This window comes from Pipistrellus hanaki (genome assembly GCF_964339955.1).
Source record: "Pipistrellus hanaki genome assembly, chromosome: 1".
Classification (NCBI taxonomy): Eukaryota; Metazoa; Chordata; class Mammalia; order Chiroptera; family Vespertilionidae; genus Pipistrellus; species Pipistrellus hanaki.
This window is the reverse complement of record NC_140503.1, coordinates 151,407,839-151,428,011: the sequence shown is the minus strand read 5'-3', so window position 1 is coordinate 151,428,011 and position 20,173 is coordinate 151,407,839.

Below are 20,173 nucleotides of genomic sequence, written 5' to 3'. Positions count from 1 at the left end.
ATATTGAAGGACTTGGCTCTATCTGAAAGCAAGAGGGCTTCTAAATACTTAACCCCAAATTAGGTGGGACACTTTCCATAGTGACAGAGACTTCCTTGAAGAGCAGGGTCTGTTCTCCTATGAGAGAGAAACAAGAGGGATAAAATTGTAAGTGCACATTTTCTTCCCTCATGCTTCCTAGTTAGAAAAATCACTCCAGCTGAGATGCAGTCTGAAAGTGCATAGAAAGGGCAGGAACATTAGCCAATGGAGTTTCCTTCTATGTGTGAAGAAACATCAGGAGTGGAGAAGCAAACTAACTCTGGCTTCACACAAAAATCACTTGGATATGAGGTAATAGTTCCAAATACAGAATAGTGCAAAGCTAGAAAGGAATCTGGACTAAAATTGCTATTTTATTTTATTTATTTTTTATTTTTTTAAAATATATATATTTTATTGATTTTGTACAGAGAGGAAAGGAGAGAGATAGTTAGAAACATCGATGAGAAAGAGTCATCGATCAGCTGCCTCCTGCACACCCCCTACTGGGGATATGCCTGCAACCAAGGTACATGCCCTTGACCGGAATCGAACCCGGGACCCTTCAGTCCCCAAGCCGACACTCTATCCATTGAACCAAACCGGTCTTGGCATAAAATTGCTATTTTAATCGATATTTTACAAGCAGTTGCCATATGTTGAAAGGCCAATGCTTTATAAATATTGTTGCAAAGAGGTTAAGCTCAATAAATAATTGTCTAATTAATAAAGGAATGATATAAAATTGCCAACTGAACATAAAGATCAAAGTTAATTGAATTAATTGGTGCCATCATTCCATTTGCCTTTAAGGTTAGAAAATGACAAAGAAAAAAAAGCAATATTCAGAGTTCTATTTTATCTGGCTATGTATTTAATATCTTTATTTATGTTGTGATGGATGGCAAGAAATGGCCTCAATTCTTCCTTGATTCAGGTATCTATGATCTTTGTCATTTAACTTTATAGTGTTCTAGGATTGGCTATGTGGCTTGTTTGGGACAGTAGGATGTAGCAAATAAGACCAAGCTGAAGCTGAAAAACTGCTTGAATGAACAGGCTTGGCCTCTTTCCAGCCTTGTTTCCATTACCGTGCCTGGTCAGAGCCTGCTGGAATATAAGACATGTAGTAAAGTCGGTTTATTCTAGTTGTCCCACCTGAGTCCTGCTTAAGTAAGCCCAATGCCAGTAGAACAAGTGCAACGAGGTCCAGCAGGTGCAACTAGAAAGCAACGTGGACACTTGGGCATTGAAAGCTTATTGTATGCCATGAGGATTTTTATATAAGCCATTAGGGCGACAATAGACACATGGTACAGCTTATTTTCATTCCCCCTCCAACCCTTTCTCTATTGCTCTTTTCCTCAGTCTTCTTTTTCTTCCTTCCTTCAATAATAAATCATAATTTATTTGTCATTTGCTGTGTGCCAGAGTTAGCCAAAGAAATGGAAATGTAAGGATAAGGCCCAACTGCTTTGTCTATCAACATCAATAAGCTATAAAATTAAGTGACTACCTGCAGCCAAGTATAATTTGGTTAATTGTTTAATTTAAAGCCCTTGGAGCATCTAACTGAAGGTAAATAATAGACAGTGCTTAGTCATTACTTTTTTTTGCTAACTCTAGCCTAATGTCTTAAAACCTGGGCATAAAGCCATGTGCTAATCTGTAAGGGTGTTGGTGTCTGCAGCGCCAGGAAAAAAAAAAATCAAATGTAAGACACTTTAATCATAGGAGTTGCCAGAGAGAAAATATATTCTACTGTGGATCTAAGTAAGATGTGATGATGTAATAATCAATATTAAAAGTCATACTTTTAATGGCTTTATAGAAAAATCTAAAACATATTGATTATATTTTAATTTAAAAGTTTTATTATGGAAAATTCTAACTATAAATATAAAAGTAAAGAAAAAATATAACAAGGCAAAATGCCTGTTAACCTAAACTCAACAATTATCAACTCAAGGCCATTTTTGTTTCATCTATACCCACACTCACCTTCCTCGATTTTATTTTGAAGCAAATCTATAATTTTATCTATGTTATTTTATATGTAAATATTCAATACATATATCTATGTAGCAGATAAAGTTTTAAAAAACATTTATATCATTAACACAATACAATTAATAATTTATTTTCAATATTAGCAAACTTAAAAAAGTTCATGTTCAGTTGTCTCATAAAAGTGCTTAAATCAAGAGTCAAACAAATTTATACATTGTAATTGGTAGATATCTTTTAAGCTCTCAATTTTAAAGTAGTAAATTATTTTTCTATTTTTTTCCTTGCAATTTATATTTTGAACCAATAGAATCATTTGTTTGACTTTACAAAGTTCGAATTTTGCTATTTGAATTTCTCTGATTCTGGTATTTTCTGAAACATGAAAATTAAATCTCTGGGCCTGATCATATTTACATTAGATTTTCTTGCAAAAATACTTTAGAGGTAGTTTTGTGCATTTTCTTTTTTTTTTTTTTTAATATATTTTATTGATTTTTCACAGAGAGGAGAAGAGAGGGATAGAGAGTTAGAAACATAGATGAGAGAGAATCATCTATTAGCTGCCTCTTGCACACCCCCTACTGGGGATGTGCCTGCAACCAGGGTACATGCCCTTGACTGGAATCAAACCCGGGACCTTTCAGTCCGCAGGCCTGCCGATGCTTTACCACTGAGCCAAACCGGTCCCGGTAGTTTTGTGCATTTTCATCAGGAAACACTTTTGTTTCTCTTTCCAAATCTCTTAATTATCTAAATCCATTAATTCATTAAGGACTGTAAAATGGTGCTAACCTATATCTCCTTCACTTCTTAGCTAGAACAAAATTATAAGGAGAAACTTCTCAAGACATATTTGGTTAACCTGCGATAGAGTTGGTATAGGAAAAGGTGGATAAGTGTTTAGTTCTTGTTAAATAATAAATTGATGAGTTTGCATCTTCCAAATTACTTTCCTATTTTTTCTTTTCTCCCCTTTCTGTTCTATAATTATAATTATTTTTGAAAGAACTTCAATGACCAGTGGTTGAATCACATTTGGTCAGTAGGAGATGCTTCAAGTTGGCTATTTTCCTTTTAATTACTTCCCCCTTCCCCCGTCTTTGATGACTTCTTTTTCTTTATGGTTGAAAAAATGTTCTAGACTTATTTTGTACATTTTCTTTCCCTGAACTGGAGTAAGATACTTAAAGAACCCTGATTTCTATGCATGGAAAAATTGTATTTTTAGACTACAGTTTGAGTACCAGTGTCATCATGCAACTAGGCTCTTTCTAGTTTCTGGGAATTTTCAGTGGAATAACTTAATAAGTTCACTTATGATCTTGGAATTCAAGTTTAATAGCAACTGAGTTAGAATTGTATATACAGTGTAATCTCATTGATCTTTTATATGTATCTCTTATTGACCATGTTGACAATTTATGTTCCCAAAGACATCAATATACTCATTGTCTCTTTTCTATAATACACATATAATACCATCACTACTACCAGAAAAAGTTTTCACTACTTCCAACAGCACAATCACACTAAAAACTTTGATATTACTTTTTTAATCTTTTTTATACCTAAAAAATATCTAGGAATACACAGTTAAATTTTGTGTTTAGTCATTTGAAATAGTCATTTTTGGTTAGGCCAGCAATCTAATATGTAATGTAAATGTTTAAAATTTAGCTTCACATTTCAAGCTATTTCTGTGTCATTTTAATCTCTCATCATATTTGCTTACAGTATTTTCATTAAAGACAAATTCACAAACAAATTGTTGTAGCCAGTCTTCAAAGTAGCACTCACAGATCTTTGTCTCCTAATATTCATGTCCTTATACATTATTCCTCTCACAAAAGCAGTATGACCAATGATGTACTTTGTAAGTGAAGGTGTGTGATTTCTAAGGATCAGTCATAAGAAACATTGTGGCTTTATTCTTCTTCTTTTCAGTCACTCAGGGGGGAAACCAGCCACCATGTCTAATGTATTTCTCAATATTTTTAAAACATATTTTTTTAATTGATTTCAGAGAAGAAGGGAGAGGGAGAGAGAAATAGAAACATTGATGATTACAGAGAATCATTGATCAGTTGCCTACTGCATACCCCCTATTTGGGATTCAGCCCACAACCCAGGTATATGCCCTGACCAGGAATCAAACCATGACCGCCTGGTTCATAGGTCCATGCTCAATCACGGAGCCACTCCAGCTGGGCTATTGCTCAGTATTTTATTAAAAGGGGCATCATTAGGGGGCCCACATGAGTGCTCAGTGTGCAATTGTGCATGAATCTACTTCCAAATCATGTCTTCTGAAGCCTTTAGATTCCTTCTTCTATATCATATTATAGTGAAGGAAATCTACTTTATTGCCCTGGCAAGTGTGCAAGTGTGGCTCAGTTGATTCGGTATCATCCCTTACATGGAAAGGTTGCCAGTTTAATTCCCTGCCAGGGCACATGCACAGGCTGCTGGCTCCATCACTGGTGGGACATGTGTAGGAGGCAGCTGATCCATGTTCTACTCTCACATCAATGTTTCTCTCTCTCTCTCTCTCTCTCTCTCTCTCTCTCTATCTCTATCTCTCTCTCTCTCTCTCTCTCTCTCTCTCTCTCAATCAATAAAAAATCTTTTAAAAATAAACTTCATTGATAGTATGTATTCTCAAGTCAGTATTTTAGTTTAAAGCAAGCTCCTAGAGCTACTTACACTACTGCAGTTACCTCATTAAATTCAGCCTCTGTGATACATGTATCTATATCAGACATCAGGCATAATAAAAATTACATTCTGTACCCTATGGTTTAATACTCTTAAAATTAATTACCACATATGTTTCCCAAAGTTTCTGGTGATATAAATTGACAACACATTGCAAATAGTCTAAGCTATTCTTCTTTGTTAGATTTCACTCTTGTTTTCCCCAAATCCCATGAGAACTGACACTAAATATAGATTACAGGCAATAATGAATGATTTGGGTGGGTCTTTAGGTGCACAGCTTGTGCTTACCATGCTACTGAATCAGTAAGTTTATAACATTGTGTTCAAGCAAGGCAGAGCTACTTTTCTCAAATATGGAACGACGGCAAGCTTTTGCTGTTAAAGAAGATATAGGAAAACTAGGAGTTTCAGGATACTCAGCATTAATCAAATTCACCCATGTGTTATCTCTCCAAATCTCAGGTCTCAGTTTTTCTCAATCAATGCTCTTCTAGTTGGTGAATCTGTAAGTTCAACTTACATTTTACTTCTTCAGGTTGTACAATTAAATGTTGGGTCTTATCTTTAGCAGGCGTGGCTCTACAGCTATAAGAAATAGTGATTCCATTGTCTGCATAGGAGCTCTCTGGCTCCTTGTGACTTAAATGGGAGTTTAAAGCCCCAATCTTGTCATCTTTTTGTAAAGCTCTTCAATGCAGTAGGAAATAGTCTTCCATCCTTCCAGCTCTTAAAGTGATCATTACCACCACTTTATAGTTGTAAAGTGCAACAACCACTTTATCTGCCGTGGTACTTAACAGGCACTTTGTCACAAGCAGCTGCTTATAACTTAATTTACCATGATGCCTTTAGATGCTATGGGTTGCTAGGATTCTATTTCACACTGGCATGGAATCTAGCCAGCCCTCCAAAGAATTTTCTCAGTTAGGATCTATATAGCAATAGAACAACCAAACTATGTCTTTCAACAGAGGGAATTGAATATATGAATTGATTTCACAGGTGCTGAAAATCTGAATGAGCAAACGGGGAATACTGGAGTCATATGGTAATGACTGTGCAGAAAAGCTACCACAATTTAGACCTGGTAAAACAGAGGGAAGGAGTATGGGCTATCAACACATAGACGCTCAAGTGAAAGTATCACATAGCTGTACTCAGAATTTTCTATCGGAGTCCTGTCCAACACTGGGGCATTGAAGTAGTGCAGTTGGAGGCTAGAAGCAAGGTTCTCTGCTGTGGTGCAATGTCCTGAAAGGGCATTACTATGAGGAACAATATAAAAGCAGGGAAAGAATTAATTCATTCTCCCTTGCTCTGCTTTGAAGTTCTGCTATAGTTGCTCCTACTATTGGCAGGACCTAATAGGATGCCTGTTGGCAAATAGCATGCAAATATTATACCTAGCTCCAGTATCATAGAGCAGAGTATACTAGTAGAGAATATGTTTGAACCTCAGGGTTAATAGACAACTGACCACCACACCTATTATTTGTTTTCTGTTCTCTTAGTAGAGAGGGATATGTTGTCCAGCTTCACATCTCTAGGGTACCCTCCTCTGATGTTAACAGTAGCTGTTCAATAATATAGACATGTGTCCTATGAGATCTGTGTCTTCTGCTTCTCTCACCTTAATGTGGAACTTATTTAACCTTTGCCCCAGCGTCTCCTTCTTGTTCAATTAAGTTTCTCTTCCTGTGGTTCCTTTTCAGGGTGGACTGGGTTCTGAAAAGCAGTTATAGTTGGTTGGTTTTTAGGGTTTACAGCACCCAGAAGGCAATGTTCTGACCACGTATTCTATGTCTCCTTTATTCATCTGTGAGCTGGAGTCTACATAGTCTCTTTAGGTTTCAGTAACAGTACTGCTGGAATTTACATGCAGATCGAAGACCCATTCGTGAATGAGCACTTGTTGACAGTTCACTTCTTGGAGTCTCTGGGCCATTGTAAGTCTCTTTGCCTCTTTCTTTGTCCTCCAGCATGGTTGCTGCTACCTACAGATCTTTCAGCAGTTGCACCGCCTTTAACACTTTAACCACTGACCCTAACTGGCCAGGGCATAAACATTTATTCTTAGAGAGTGATGTGTCATATTAGCTCTGAGGTTTTCCTAGATCATCAGTGTGGGAAAATTCTCTTGTATTTCTGGTTTATTGAATATTTTTAGTTAAGAATGGGTGTGAGCTTTTGTCAAATATATATCACTAGAGGCCAGTTGCATGAAATTTGTGCACGAATACGGTCCCTAGGCCTGGCTGGCAGTTAGGGCTGATTGGGTCCTTCTACCTGCTGGCCAGGGCTTTCCTTTTCTGTGCCTCCCCCTGGTGGTCAGCACACGTCATAGCTAGTGATTGAACTTTTAGTCAGCCAAACTCCCGAGAGGACACTTTGCATATTAGTCTTTTATATATATACTAGAGGCCCAGTACATGAAATTCATGCACTGGGGCAGGATGTCCCTCAGCCTAGCCTGCACCCTCTCCAATCTGGGACCCCTGTGGGATCGGACTTGACCTGGCAGTCAGACATCCCTCTCACAATCTGGGACTGCTTGGCTCCCAACTGCTCACCTGCCTGCCTGCCTGCCTGATTGCTCCTAACCACTTCTGCTTGCCAGCCTGATCAACATTTAACTGCTCCCCTGCTGGCCTGGTCCCACTCCCCACCCCCAACTGCCCACTCTCCCCTATAGGCCCAGTAGCCCCCAATTGTCCTCCCCTGCTGGCCTGATTGCCCACAACTGCCCTCCCCTGCCATCCATCTTGTGGTGGCCATCTGGTGACCACATGGGCATAGCCATCTTGTGGGAGGGTGTGACAGACAAGTTGCATATTACCTCTTTTTTATATAGGATAGATGTGCATATTGAGATGATTATGGGTTTTTTTTTCTATTAATGTGTATTTTGTTGATTACATTTTGTATGTGAAACCAACCTTTCATTCCTGGGTTGAATTTCTGTTGGTAATGGTATATAATCCTTTTTTATATGTTTTTGAACTTGGCTTGTCAATATTTTGTTGAAGTTTCTGTCTATACTGATAAAGAATATCGGTGTGTATCTGGCCTGTAGATTTTTTTGAAGTCTAAAGTTTTTTTGATTATTAATTCATTCTTTTTACTTCAAATAGATTCATATTTTCTATTTTTTTTCTCAAGTCAGTTTCATAGTTTGTGTCTTCTAGGCACATATCGTTTTTATCTATGTTACCTATTTTGGTGGCATACAATTGTTCACTGTATTCCTTATAATTTAGTTCTCTAAGATTGGTTGTGATATGTGATATTTAATTTATGATTTTATTAATTTGAATTTTTTTTCCTTCCCTTTGTTTGTCTAGTTAAAGCTTTCTAATTTATTGAGCTTCCTTATAACAAACATTTGGTCCTGTTAATTTTTCTTTATTATTGTTCTATTCTCTATTTCATTAATTTCCTGTCTATGTTTTATTTATTTGCTTATGGTTATTTTTGTTTGTTTGTTTTTATTAGTCTTACCTTAGTAGTTCTGATTTTATTGGAGAATTAAAAATGACTTTGATGCCACTGCCATTTTGCCTAGGGTCAATATAGAAAATTTTAAAACTAAAAAAAAAAAAGTTTGTTGATATATTTTCTGACAATGTTTTCAGTAATGCAAACTTTTTAATGCATTTTTTTGAGTAAAAAAATATATGATGCTGTTGATCCATAGTTAAAATTATGCAATTTCTTTAGCTGTTACTTATATAATCAATAAACATATTAAAGAAGTCAGATTGATCAGTTAAAAGTTATTTAACTTCCAAATTTCTAGACCTGAGTTAGCTAATAATTAAGCCATATTCTGCATATATATTTATACATATATGTGCATATGTGTATACATATATATTTACATATGTATGTTATTATTATTTTATAAACATTTTATATATATATATATATATATATATATATATATATATATATATGGTGACCAGATTTTAACATTGGTAAAGCGGGATACCATTGACCCATTGACGGGGGAGGGAGGGTTCTTGATTAAAAATTTGGTCTATATGGAGCAATAAAAATTTTCATAGAACACAAAAATAGTATTGTAATATATGTCTTTAAATTTCAATATAAGTACAATTTACAAATATAATAAATTAAAATTATGTATAGTATTATTTTATTCTTTGGCATATTTCTCATTTGAGTGATTTTTTTTAGTAGATTGCTGTCATTGTTTAAAAGGTCATGAAATTTTTCACAAGAATTTGTTAAACTTTATTTATTTCACACATAAAATGGCTTTCAAAGTCTCAACACTTAATTGTAAAGTAAGTCATAAGTGTCACTTTCAAGGCAGGTGCTAGACTTTTTGCGGCCACTATAAAATATAAATAATACGAGTACTGTCTGCTAAATTCAAGAAAATTTATGTATTTATGAAATAAATACATAAATTACTTACCTAAATTATCTGAATAGCTGATTTGTAATGACATCACTTGTTTAACTAGCTTACTAGCACACAGTACAATGTGTATCATTACAAATAATTTTATATTACAAAATGTTTTCGTCGTTGCAAACTTTGATAAGCAGTTCTCCATAATCAGTTCTCAATAATTATTTATTATTAAAGTTAATATTATAAAATTAACAAAAATAATATGAAACTCATATCCTGGCTAAATAGCCACATGGCCACCGAAAATCACACATTCCCTTCCCGTTCTCCCACCGTTCCCTTGTTGTGCATTCTTTCCAAAAATCGGGACTTTTTTAAAACACCGTGGGACGTGGGGCAAATTGTTAAAAATCAGGACTGTCCCACCAAAAGCGGGACCTCTGGTCACCTTACTATATATGCCTATAATTTATATTCACATGCATATATTTTCTATTTTTACATACATGCATGCATATTTATATGTATATACTTCATGTGCATTTACATACATATTAAATACATATATATGTATGTTTACACATTTGTGTGCATATATTACCTACATGCAAAACATCTATATAGTATGTGCACATTTACTGATGTCAGGTCCCTTTCTTCTCCACACTTCCTTTCCTTGATGTTTTATGTACATAAAAATATATTTATATACACATTTTTAAATAATTTACATTATGATACAAATACTATCTTTTTAATGAGACACTTGGCTCATGTGAAGTCTGCACATTTTCCGTATTTAATGGGAACTGAAGAACATGGAGGTGAGCTAACTAGACTTATTTTGTCTGCCTGAAGAAATCTAGGCATTTGCATGGTAATATATATATGAATTAAAAATGTGGTGAAAAATAGAAAACTGACATTATATCAACATATATCTCTGCACAATTAAGTGGCTGGTATGCTTATAACTCTTTCTAGTCACTAAGATTTGATTCTGTGTTCACAGGTTTCCCAATTCTGCTACAGTAAAATGGATACATTACTTTCCAAAGAACAAGTCATTGATATTGACTTGCAAAGCCTTAGGACAGGTATAAATATCCCAGTTGCAATCATGAACAAAATCATGAAGAACTTAGTGATGAGTGACTTCCCCATTCTGGACATTCTGATATGATTGATTATGGAGAGCCATAAATGATGTGAGAGTGATATGGAATAGCCTCAAGGGAGAAAGAAGTGTAAAAAGAGGGTACAACACTCTGTTTGAATGATATTTAGGATTAGGAAGTGATATAGGAGATCCTCCTATTTATATTCACAGGAACCCTGAGCTATTTGCCATCCTTAGGTAATGGCACTGCCTCAGGAGATAGCTGCTTAGTAAGAAGGGTCTTTAAAGTACTTGACTTGACAGGACTTTTCTTTATCTCCTTAAGAACAGTATGTTCACTGGGATTTCTGAGAGTCCTGAGGTCATCTGCATATCACAATGTTGTTATTTCCATCTCTCTCTAAACTATTATCCCATGCTGATCATTTTCAAAAAAGAAAAGCAATACTATATTCTAAATGTCAGTTACGTGAAATTGTAAAAGATTATTTCACACATTTGTTTCGTTGTAGTGTAAATATTTCAGAATTTAACCAAGAGAAAATAAAAATGTATGAGCTCCACTTAGTGCAAACATAGCCCCCTTAATGGACTAATGACTAATTTTGATGTCTGATTATGAAATTCGTTCAGTGTGTGAACTATTGCTATGTTCTTTTCATCTCCACACTCCATGCCACTACAGTACTGCCCATGATTTTCAACCGAGAGGCCTGGGACTTTGTTTCTGATAGTTTGCTTCCGCTTTCCTCTCCTCTTGGAGGGTTTGCCTGTCTGTCACATTTAGTAGACACTGAGGGACTCTTGTCCAATGTTAGCTGCAAGGAAACTCTCTTTGCTCCTTCTTGAGATTCAAACTAAAATTGTTAAAATGACTTTGTCCACCTGTTCAGAACTCCCTTTGAATTCTGAGCATAATGAAAACTGTCAGAAGATATCTTAGCCTTAAACTACTCCTCCTATCACCCATTTCCTCTCTTTTATTCTTCACTTGTGTTCCTGAAATCCAACTCCTTCAAGTATACACATGATCCTCCTTGAATTTCCTGTTGTATTTTCTAGGTTTGCTTCAGCTATTAAGTGAAGTATCAGGACCTTAAAAATCAAATATTTTCCTTTCTTGATACACACACACACACACACACACACACACACACACACACACACTGAGTGGCCAGATTATTATGATCTCTGAACACATAACTATATATATATATTAGAGGTCCGGTGCATGATGGGATCCAGCCAGCCTGGCCAGGGGGAAGGGACATGGGCGGTTGGCCAGCCTGCCTGCTGGTCAAACTCCTGGTCAAGGGGACAATTCGCATATTAGCCTTTTATTATATAGGATATACACTGGCCAGATTATTATGCATTCAGAGATTATAATAATATGGCCACTCAGTATGTGTTTGTGTATATATATATATATATATATATATATATATATATATATATATATAGAGAGAGAGAGAGAGAGAGAGAGAGAGATGGGATGACTTCATCTTTTATCTGGATTAGACCAAATTAAAATAAAATGAAAATATAACTGCTTAGAAGTGGTTTTAAATGTAAGGAAAACAAAAATAATTTAACTGCATACCACTGTGCCATGCACTTTCACACATGTTTAAGTACGACATTTACTTTTGTGGGTTGGCTGTCTTGTCCATTAAAAAGTGGGAAGACATGCCGAAACCAGTTTGGCTCGGTGGATAGAGCGTCAGCTTGGGGACTGAAGGGTCCCAGGTTTGATTCCGGTCAAGGGCATGTACATTGGTTGCGGGCACATCCCCGGTAGGGGGTGTGCAGGAGGCAGCTGTTCGATGTTTCTCTCTTATCAATGTTTCTAGCTCTCTATCTCTCTCCCTTCTTCTCTATAAAGAAGAAGAAGAAGAAGAAGAAGAAGAAGAAGAAGAAGAAGAAGAAGAAGAAGAAGAAGAAGAAGAAGAAAGACAGCAAACCAGACCAGAAGCTCTGGATGTTATTGGACTATCCATTGATTTCTATTTTTCATGAAGTAATTGAAGAAGAGTTTATGGAATAAGATGTTGAGTAAACCTAGTAACAGTTTGTGACTTCAAGAAGTTTAGAATTAACTGCAGGACAGACCTGTTCTGAGTAATCTCATAATTCAGTCAGTAAGATAAAAATTTATAGAGAATAAAATTCAAATTTTCAGAGCAGATAATTTTTATTCCTGCCACTATGTACAGTCATACTAACTCAAGATGCTATTTAAAAAGGTATTCTTTTCTTTCTTTTTAATTTGATGTTTTCTTCTTCATGAGCTTGGATTTATGATTTCTGGCAGTGTGTGTGTGTATGTGTGTGTGTGTGTGTATGTGTGTCTGTGACTTTGGACTAATGTTTTATTTTTCTTTCTTTTAGTTATACCAGGAGTAAAATGAGGATGGAAGTATCATGCTAAGATTAGTGAGGACCTTCACTAGATAAAGCCTCTCAAGTTTCTGTAGCTCCTGCCATTTGATGCAAGCACAATTGTAAATTACTAAAGTTGCAAAAATCAAGATTTTTCTTAATTTATATTATAAAACTTCATGCATGTTGGTATTTTGTGTTCCTGCAAAATACCATAGGACTCTAAACTATACTCAGGGTCAAATCTAAGACAAAGCAATTATTATACATCATGGGCAAGAGTTTTATGATGAATAAAATGTGGATATAAAATAAAGTTATTCAGATTTTAAATGTGTTTGATGATATAAAAGAATAAAGGCATTTGGTAAAAGTAAAGAAGATATCCCACTGCTTTAATATATAGACAGCCATTAAGTCTCTATAGCCTTCTTTCTTAAATGTTTCACATTCAAAATCTTACAACCCAATTTAATTGGAGGAACATTTTAACCACAATTTTCTCAAGAGAGTTATTTTCCTTTAAATTGTAGCTTTTACCCTTCATTGGATCATTGATTCTATTCAGTATCTATTAAAAGTGGTGACTTGTCTGACCAGAAAAAAGTACAATGTCAATCCAGGGTCTCCACCGAAAGCAACTCCGGTTGGCTCAGGCAGAAACATGACTTACTAAAGGATTGTAAGTAGCTCACAGAATGTTTGGCTGGGACAGAGAATTAGGTTTGCAAGCCATGTAGTTCAGAACAGAGCACAAACATATCACAGAATGCTGTTGCCCATCAGGTTTGGTATTAATAATGCTGGATGCTACTGCAGGAAAATTGACTTTTACTGCTTTTGGAAATTATTGTAGTTCCTGTTGATAATACCTTTGCCACAAAGTTTTGAGGCCTCATGGGGAAGAGCATCATGGGTAAGTGCATTGTCCGAGTCAAATAGGCTGAGTCTATCAGTGCCTAGATCGCAAGACAAAAGTATAGAAGCATAGTCCTGCCCTAGCTGGTTTGGCTCCTTGGATAGAGTATTGCCCTGCAGAGCGAAGGTCCCGGGTTGGATTCCAGTCAAGGGCACATGCCAGGGTTGTGGGCTTGGTCCCCAGTAATAGGGGTGCAGGAGGCAGTTGTTCAATGATTCTCTCTCTCATCATTGATATTTCTATCTCTCGCGCCTCTCCCTTCTTCTCTGAAATCAATTGCTGCAAAACAATCACTGATTGGCTGGCTTAAATGACAGAAATTTATTTCTAATATTCTGGAGTCTGGATGTCCTAGATCATGCTCCATCAGAGTGCAGTTTTCAAACTTTATTACCTCTTTCTAGGCCCTGTCCCAAATATAGTCACACTGGGGTTAGGGCTTCAACATATGAGTTTTGAGAGGACACAAATCTACAGCAAACATTTAGTATATTTTATGCAATATTATTGATATTTTATAATGTTAGGAAATTTTTTGGCTAAGCATTTTTAACCCAATCACATGTCATTGTGAGGAATATTAGAGCAATATATATATATAATGTGACCAGATATGTAAAACATTTTTGATATTAAGCAGTTTTTTCCAATTACAGTTGACATAGAATACTATATTAGCTTCAGGTGTACAGCCCAGTGACTAGGCATAATATAACTTATTTATACAACCCTGATAAATCTAGTACCCATTTGACACCATGCTCAGTTATTATAATATTAGTGACTATATTCCATGTGCTGTACTTTACATTCTTGTGACTATTCTGTAACTATCAATTTGTACTTCTGCATCCTTTCACTTTTTTCACCCATCCTCACAACCCCACCAATCTATCATCAGATTGTTCTCTATATTTATGAATCTTCTGTTTCTGTTCTGCTTGTTTATTTTTATTTTTTGTTTAGTTTCCACATATAAGTGAAATCACATGGCATTTGTCTTCCTCTGTCTGACTTATTTCACTCAGGACAAAACTCTCTAGGTCCACCCATGTTGTTGCAGATGACAATATTTCATTCTTTCTTATAGGAGAATTGTGTTTCATTGTATATAAGCACCACTTCTTTATCCATTCATCTACTGATAGACAGTTAGCTTATGACCATATTTTGGCTAGTGTAAATAATGCTGCAATGAACATATGGATATATATGTCTCTTTTGTTGTTTGTTTTTGTTAATCCTCACCTTAAGATATTTTTCCATTGCTTTTCAGAAAATGGAGGGAATAAAGGAGGGTGGGAAGAGAGAGAAACATGGATGTGAGAGAAATACATCCACTGGTTGCCTCCAAAACATGCCCCAACTGGGAGTGGGTAGTGAACCCACAACCCAGGTACATACGTTTGACTGGAAATGAAACTTGCAACTCTTCCATGTGCAGTTGGTGCTCTAACCACTGAGAACACAGGCCAGGGCATGTCTTATCCATGCAATAGCTTTGAGCTTCTTCAGATAAATACCTAGGAGAGGAATTTCTGGATCCTTCTTTGTTTCTCATTATATAGCCAAAGTCTACTTTGTCTGGTATACGTAATGTTACCCCAGCTTTTTTTATTGTTTCCATTTTAATTAAATATGTTTTCCTACCCCTTTACTTTCAGTCTTGGTGTGTTCTTCAATCTAAAGTGAGTCTCTTGTTAACAGCATATCTAAGGGTCTTGTTAATGTTCATTCAGCCACCATATGTCTTTGGATTGGAGCATTTAATCTATTTGCATTTAAAGTAATTAATAGATTTGTATTTATTTGTAATTTATTATTCATTTTCCTATTATTCATATTTTGTCTTCTCCTTAAAGAAGATCTTTTAGTCTTTTTTTTCATACTGGTTTGGTGGTGATGAACTCCTTTAGCTTTTTCTTGTTGGAGAAGCTCTTTATCTGTCTTTTGATTCTAAACGATAGCTTTACTGACTAGACCATAAATTTAAAGGGCCTCGGATGTAGATTCTTAAGGCATTTTAAAATTCAGATTTTGCATTAATATAGAAAAAAGGCATAATTCAATATTAAAAAGCAACCAACAAAATATGCAAACAAAAAACCATGCCATATTCATCAGAGGTTGCAAACTAGAGCATTGATTTTAATAATGTCAATCTTAGAGTATAAATTTGTCATCTTCTATAAAGTAATTTTCTATTTTAAATTATAATGAATCCATAGCATTTATCCTCCCCTATCTAGTTTAGAATATACAGTTTGAAGCAAGTTTCATTTGTCTGATAATATTTTAAGTAATACATATTATTTAGGTAACCTCAAAGGTCCCTAAGTGTTTCTTATTTGCCTGTGGCTAGGGCCACAGGGATTTGTTGACTTGACTAAATCTAGTTCCTTCCTTAAAGTGACACTTTTCCCTAGTTAGAGTAAAAAGCCCCACTATAAAATCTGATTTCACTAAGCGATTTATTTGCTTACTTTATGGACATGTCTATAATGAAACATTTTTGAACTAGTGCAGGTTTTGTTTATGATATATGATGAGCATAATTAAATTGGTAAAGAGACAGACAAACCAAGTTTTCTAAGAGACCATAAATATGTTGACTAAATGAACATTTTACACTTGAAAACAATGCATTTATAGTTTTGTAAAATAAGAAATATCTTTAGTGGTCATTTTAAATCATATTTACTTGTATTTATTTTTTTGGATGAAGGTGTTTGGAATAATAAAGTGAACTCATATATTTTGTTCCTACTCTGTTTACCTTCATTATTTTACCTTAAAAATCCAAATTAATGGTTTATTTGGCTTGTTGTTTAGACAACTAAGTAATAATCTTTTCATATAGTAGCATTTATTAATTTTCAATAAAAAGAAAACTTTTAATAAAACATGAACCTAACAATATCCTGGATCAGGCTTTGGGTTCTATTACTAAGGTATACAACAAATTGGAAGATAAACTTAAACAAATAATAGTTGAATTTTAAATACGTTTTATCTTTATTAAAGTGTATACTAACAGTATTTTAATTTATTAGATTATTTTAACTTATTAAAAACTGTACTTGGTAGAATTAACACAGAAGGATAAAAAAGTTTAATTTTGTTGTGTTTCAGTAATTTAGGAAATTTTTTAGATATTCATCCTAGTAGTGTGATTAAGATTATACAACAAACATCTAAAAGTGAATGTTTGTGTTGTCTTTTCTTCATCATTCTAATATACATTTTTTGTTGAGCTATTTATAGACATAATAAATAATACCCAAAGGATATCTGCGCCTAATCTCTGGAAGTTATGGATATATTACATTTCATGACAAAGAGAAGTTAAAATAGCAGGTGGAATTAATGTTGTCAATCAGCTCAATTTCCCTGGATTATTTGACTAATCACATAAGCAATGTAATTTCAAAACTTTTTAAATATGGAGGGACCTAAAAAAGGTTGACCCACCCTACTGGCTTTGAAAGTGGAGGAAGGAGACAAAGAATGGTGGTGGCCTCTAGAAGCCAGAGGAAAAAATAGGAAACGGATTCTTTGTGGAACCACTGTGCCTACAGGCAGCCCTCGGGTTATAGCCACCTAGTCCTCTCATGACATTATAACTTATTTCTTTAATCTTTCCAGGCTATCACAACATTGTTGTTTGTAATGTAACCTAATCCAAATCACAGGAGAGATTATTCCCTCACACCTCTACATCCTGCTACACTTAAGAGGAATGCATATAGTGGTTGAATATACCAGGATACAGAAATCTTGAAATTCTGTCTACCACAACACTCTAGGTCTCTCTTCTTCTCACACACACACACACACACACACACACACACACAGTATTTTGCAATTTAGCCATATCAACATCATATAATATATATATATATATATATATGTATATATATATATATATTGATATATATTAATATATATTGATATATATATTAACATTTCACTCATAATAATTCTCTGTTTTAATGACAAGATCCTATCTGAGTCATAAACACCATGAAAGACCCTGTCCAGGTGGCTCACTTGGGTGGCCAGTCCTATTGTGCACCAACAGGTTGCAAGTTTGGTTCTCGATCAGGGCACTTCACAGGTTTTGGGTTCGATCACCAGTTGGGGAGCCTGTGGAAGGCAAGCGATCAATGTTTCCTCCCTCTCTCTCTCTCTCTCTCTCTCTCTCTCTCTCTCTCCCTTCCTCTTTCTAAATATATCCTCAGGTGAGGGGAAAACAAACAAACAAAAATCACCTGGAAAAAGGAAAAGAGGATTAATTTCTCTGTCCAGCCTTTCACTTAGGACATTCAATTGCATACCCACTATAACTAAACCCCACAATTACTGACAGTAACATTTCAGATAATCTCTTTTAATATTTATTTACATTAAACTTTTAATTTATGAGGGTTAAATAAAAATTAATGCATAGCTCTGCATTTATGGTGACAGAAAATTTTTCACTAATCTAGCACTTTATACTCTCAATGAGTCAAGTGATTAATTAAATCCTAACTCTCCTATGAAAAATGATTGGGCATTTTTATAAATAAGAAATATTACAGCTAAGAACTTAAATCAAGTCATTCTGATTGTCCAGTAATGCATGCTTCTCAAATTAAAAATGTCTAATACACAAAAATATTGAAACATTTTCACTGAAAGATAACAATTGGTGCTGTAAAATATATTTCTACAGTAAATTTCTAAAAAATTATGATACTTTTATATGTAAAGAGGAGTTATAGATTATAGACTATGATGTAACATATCATGTGTATGTACATGTATGTATCAATTTTTAAGTGCAGTTACAGATATGAATGTGAACCTATGAAGCATTAGTTCTGAGCACGTGTGATAGACATTTCTCGTCTGTGGGTAACCCAAACTTTCCTGACCCAACTATATTAACTACAGACTAAAAATGAGCCTCTTTAACAAACTGTGAATGATTCATTTTTTGTTAAGGAAACTTAACATTTCCTAAAAATATAATAGTAAAAAGTGATATGTTTAATGTATCAGGTTGATATTTTAAGAAATAAACTGCTACTTAAAGACATCTTACAATTTTTCTAGGACTGCAATAGCTCTGTAGTGAAAAACAATCTCATCTTTCAGAAATAAACATATATTTAGCTAATTAGAGTCATTTTGTTATAATCTGGGACCCAAACAACCATGCACTACAAATCCAATTTGGTCACAATATAAATAGAATATCAATTTTATAAAAATCAAAAAGAAAAAATATGAAAAAGAAAAGTCACTAGAAATCACATTACTACCTCCCCACATACTGCTGTGAATAAGGACGGATTTCCTTTTGGTTTTTATTCTTTCTTCCTGCTGCAGCTGCCATGGGGATCAAGTATGTCTTGTGGGATACAATCACAAAGCATATTTATTCTCCTCCTGCCTTTTTTATTTATTCTGTTGACTAATTCTTCTCCTAGACCTCGCTCTTTTCCTGAATGGAATTTAGGGCAAGTCCCCAGGCTTATCTAGTCACTTTCAGATAATGAAATCTCCTCCGAGCAGTAATTAATATTTTTAGTGCACTGTAATATTCAACATTTCAACTTCATTCAAAACATTTTCCTAGACCTTGCCTGCTTGTAGGTTGGGCAGTGACAGGAGAGAAAGTACTCTCTTCTCTGTTCCTGACTGAGGTCTCTGCCCCTCCTTCTCCATCTTGTCAATCACAGTGTATGACCTCTGCAGGGGGAGGGAGGGTGAAGGAAGAGAGGAAGGGAGTCAGACACTCTTTATTTTTAAATTTTATTTATTTATTTGTTTGTTTGTTTGTTTGTTTATTTATTTATTTATTTATATATTTATTTATTTATTTTTATTGAAGGGAAAGGAGAGATAGAAACATCAAAGATAAGAATCATTGGTTGGCTGCCTCCTGTAGGCCCCCCACTGGGGATCAAGCCTGCAATCCAGGCATATGCCCTTGACTAGAATCGAACCCCAGATCCTTCAGTCTACAGGCCCAAGCTCTATCCACTGAGCCAAACCAGCCAGGGCAACTCTTGACTGACACTGTTCAGAGTTGGAATGTGCTCTTTGGGCATGGAGATAGTTAAAACTAACTTTTTTTTCACGTGATATTTTTTGGGTCCTTTGGAGGTGGCTGTGCATGGCCGCTTTGCCTTGTTGGAATTTTCAACTGCAGTTTGCTGGACCAGTCCATGGTTCATTTACCTTGGTTTCTTCTTCTGCCTGGTGCTCAGTATTCCACTATTACATAATTTTTCTCTCCCTCTTGGGGATCTCATTGGCCCTCTGGGTGGCGATACTAAGCAAAATCAGGACATACCCACCAAGCCGTCTCTCACAAGAGGCCTGTATTTGGTTCCCTGTCAGGGCAGTTTTGAGGAGACAGGCAGATCCCAATGCAGAAGTACTTCTTCCCTCAAGATTAATCCATCAGAGAATTTCCTACCCTTAGATTTCTCAAACCCATCCTGACATCTGTCCGCCAAACATTTGTACTGACTGCCAGTGACAAATATTAAGTTCTTTGAGTAGTTTCATTATTGCCCTCTCTATATTTGAGGTGAAGAAAGAATTTCATTAATTCTTCTTCCTGGCA